Raw genomic sequence first — 4,347 nt, 5'->3', positions numbered from 1 at the left:
TATAAGAAAAAATCAGTTTGTGGGGTTTGGATTTCCCCTGCTCATCATACTCTGTTGTTTGGAAAGATGCAGGTCTTGTGAGAAGTAATTACATAGATCACATTTCCCTTTTTATTCCGATTGCGCAAGGAATACAGTCATGAAACACACATCACACGTAATTGTATGCACTCCGTTTTTAGGCCACAACTGGTTCATCGGGACCATCCGACCGCCATGTCATCCTCAGTGGAGGATGCGGTTAGGAGGGGTGTGTGGTCATCACACCACTCTCCCGGTAGTTATGATGGTTTTCTTTCACCGGAGCCGTTACTATACGGTCGAGTAGCTTCTCAATTGGCATCACGAGGCTGAGTGCACCCCGAAAATGGCAACAGCACATGGTGGCTGGATGGTCACCCATCCAAGTGCTAGTCACGCCCGACAGCGCTTAACTTCAGTGATCTGACGGGAACCGGTGTATCCACTGCGGCAAAGCCGTTGCCTTACACGTAATTACGCACAGTTAAAAACCTTTCGATAATGAAGCACTCACCGTCAGCCATCCCCTGTCCACTGGACTGCACAGGACGCTACCGCACACATTCCCAGGAATTGGGATGGACTGGCAGCCCCTGCGAAGTGATGATGCAGCCGTCAGCTGTGAACCACGTGTCAGTTCGGGTCCCGCACACGATGAGGCGGTGGCATCCCTTTCTTACTTGACACCTGAGAAATTCCTGAGACTGCTTATGATGTCATTCTGCTCGAATATAATTTGTTTAAATTTGTTGAAATATGTTGAAATTTGTTGAAATTTATTGTCTTCCTACAGCAGTAGCGGCCTAGTTCGGTGTTACCGCCACAAGAGGCTGAAATGTCAGTGCTTGTTAAGCTGTCGGTGTGGAATGAGCATGAGGATGTGCTGATACCATACATGGGAAGTTTTAATAGCTGTATTACATGCACTTATTCTGCCAAGGAGTTCATCCACAGCTTACTGCATGCAGAATGGAAGCGAGCATTAATGCTAGAACATACGAAAAGGAAGAGTACGGTCCTGCAAATAAATGCTTTGCATTAACGATGTGCTTCACAACACATGGAAACATCTGTCTCTGCTGGAATTGTCTGTCATTTCTAAAAAGTACGTATATGCTCCCACCACAGAAGAGACAACTGCCTCCGCTCCACAAGACCAAAGAACTGACCTTGTTTCCAAGTTCATGTGATTATGCAGTTCAGTCTATAGCAGCACAGAATCATGATACCATCACATGTTTTTATCAGCTGCACATATGCCCTAGCCTCCTCATCCCCCCCACCCGCACCCCTGGTGGTCTGGAGGGGAAAACTGGTGGGAAATGGAATCAGCCTGTTGTGGGTTGCTGGAGAGAGGGATGAGTGTAGTTTATTTATTTTAGTACAATTTATTTAGCGACGGATTTCACCTAGTTTCTTTATTACGCTGATGCTAAACGCTCACCCTGACATGCTTGGAGTCACAATATACAGTTTACAGACCTGGAAACTACTTGTAAATAATGCATTACGCTGATTTTCAGAGATGCAAACAACTCGTAAATTACCAAAATAATCCAGTACACAGTATACAGACGTGCAAACTACTCGTAGATCACCGAAATAATGCCTGCAAACACGCTCTCAAGGCATAAAAAGCCGAAAATAATTCAGTGCACAAACACTCAGTGAACGTCAAAAACGCAAATTATCAGCGACTCGAACTCTCATTCTACTGGACAGAAAGCCTAAGTGCACCCTCGTACCACATGGAAACTCTCCAGACAAGGGAGAGTAAGGTAAGGTTAGTGTACTATATTTATTTTTCTCAGGAAACTGCCGCAGATAGGTAATTAATCACAAAGATCGGTCCTAATTACACAACTATATGCATAGCATTTCACAAGGATGGCCTAAAATCGCATATATAGTGCAATAACTGAAGACGCCATACAACTGGTGTTATCCTGCCTTGAAAAATTCTCGCAATACGACTCGAAACTTACGCAAATATCTATCCTAATTACGTAATTATTCACAAAGATCGGACCTAATTAGACAACTATATGCATAGCGCTACACCACGGCGGCAATACTCCGCAAAGCTAATGATACCATGCAACTGTTGTTATCCTGCTGGAGAAAAAAATCTCGCAATACCACTCGAAACCAACGACTAAAACACTCAAACTCTCCCTACACCTACAAGCTAGGGGGGAAAGGCTGGGGTGTAAGGTACAACCATTATTATTTTTGGTGGGGAATACATTCAACTAACTACACTCCTGGAAATTGAAATAAGAACACCGTGAATTCATTGTCCCAGGAAGGGGAAACTTTATTGACACATTCCTGGGGTCAGATACATCACATGATCACACTGACAGAACCACAGGCACATAGACACAGGCAACAGAGCATGCACAATGTCGGCACTAGTACAGTGTATATCCACCTTTCGCAGCAATGCAGGCTGCTATTCTCCCATGGAGACGATCGTAGAGATGCTGGATGTAGTCCTGTGGAACGGCTTGCCATGCCATTTCCATCTGGCGCCTCAGTTGGACCAGCATTCGTGCTGGACGTTCAGACCGCGTGAGACGACGCTTCATCCAGTCCCAAACATGCTCAATGGGGGACAGATCCGGAGATCTTGCTGGCCAGGGTAGTTGACTTACACCTTCTAGAGCACGTTGGGTGGCACGGGATACATGCGGACGTGCATTGTCCTGTTGGAACAGCAAGTTCCCTTGCCGGTCTAGGAATGGTAGAACGATGGGTTCGATGACGGTTTGGATGTACCGTGCACTATTCAGTGTCCCCTCGACGATCATCAGTGGTGTACGGCCAGTGTAGGAGATAGCTCCCCACACCATGATGCCGGGTGTTGGCCCAGTGTGCCTCGGTCGTATGCAGTCCTCATTGTGGCGCTCACCTGCACGGTGTCAAACACGCATACGACCATCATTGGCACCAAGGCAGAAGCGACTCTCATCGCTGAAGACGACACGTCTCCATTCGTCCCTCCATTCACGCCTGTCGCGACACCACTGGAGGCGGGCTGCACGATGTTGGGGCGTGAGCGGAAGACGGCCTAACGGTGTGGGGGACCGTAGCCCAGCTTCATGGAGACGATTGCGAATGGTCCTCGCCGATACCCCAGGAGCAACAGTGTCCCTAATTTGCTGGGAAGTGGCGGTGCGGTCCCCTACGGCACTGCGTAGGATCCTACGGTCTTGGCGTGCATCTGTGCGTCGCTGCGGTCCGGTCCCAGGTCGACGGGCACGTGCACCTTCCGCCGACCACTGGCGACAACATCGATGTACTGTGGAGACCTCACGCCCCACGTGTTGAGCAATTCGGCGGTACGTCCACCCGGCCTCCCGCATGCCCACTATACGCCCTCGCTCAAAGTCCGTCAACTGCACATACGGTTCACGTCCACACTGTCACGGCATGCTACCAGTGTTAAAGACTGCGATGGAGCTCCGTATGCCACGGCAAACTGGCTGACACTGACGGCGGCGGTGCATAAAAAATCCTGCGCAGCTAGCGCCATTCGACGGCCAACACCGCGGTTCCTGGTGTGTCCGCTGTGCCATGCGTGTGATCATTGCTTGTACAGCCCTCTCGCAGTGTCCGGAGCAAGTATGGTGGGTCTGACACACCGGTGTCAATGTGTTCTTTTTTCCATTTCCAGGAGTGTAGATGCTGTCTTAGACAGAGTCCAGTTTAAAAGAAGTGTTTTACCTGCAAGCATACAGTATGTATGGCTGTTTTACGTCAGAGATCACTACGGACTCCCGCTAATAATCACCCTACAGCCCAGCTAACTGAACCCAATACACGCTATCACAGCTCATGGGAGAAAAAAAATGCTTGGCAGTTATAATTACACTTCGAAATTGTCGCCAAAAAATCCAACACTCATATTGCATGGGTCATAATGTATCACATGTTCTGGTTAAAATCATTGTTCTAATAGACTGCAGTTGAACGTGCATCTTCATCCATGTACAAACTACCGAAAATCAACCAACGAAATGGAGCTACTCCACCGACAGCCTCGCGGCCCGTGTTAGCCGCCGGCCGCTTTGATACTATCGTGCTTCGTCAACACAAAAGCAGGTAGGAGATAAAAGGGGAGCTTTTACAAATACATCTTGGTCGTCTAAACTACTGTCGCGCAGCAGACCCTAATGGCTAGGAGGCGCCGCTATCATAGGCTAGACACGTCCCCAACGCCTCTCGTTCTAGGATGGAAAACAGCTTTGCTTAACGTGACGTAGGATGGTCCAGCTGGGACCGGAAGAGAGCCGCAGTATCGTAGGGAACTCACTCCCCATC

At 48.6% G+C, this 4,347-nt stretch overlaps 1 pseudogene; it reads right to left on the bottom strand.

Moving 5' to 3' along the window:
• Positions 1-368: 368 nt before the first annotated feature.
• LOC126459544 (5S ribosomal RNA) lies at positions 369-485 on the bottom strand (annotated as a pseudogene).
• Between the last annotated feature and the right edge of the window lie 3,862 nt (positions 486-4,347).

Source organism: Schistocerca serialis, chromosome 2, assembly GCF_023864345.2.
Source record: "Schistocerca serialis cubense isolate TAMUIC-IGC-003099 chromosome 2, iqSchSeri2.2, whole genome shotgun sequence".
NCBI lineage: Eukaryota > Metazoa > Arthropoda > Insecta > Orthoptera > Acrididae > Schistocerca > Schistocerca serialis.
This window is presented reverse-complemented; position numbering and strand designations above follow the sequence as displayed.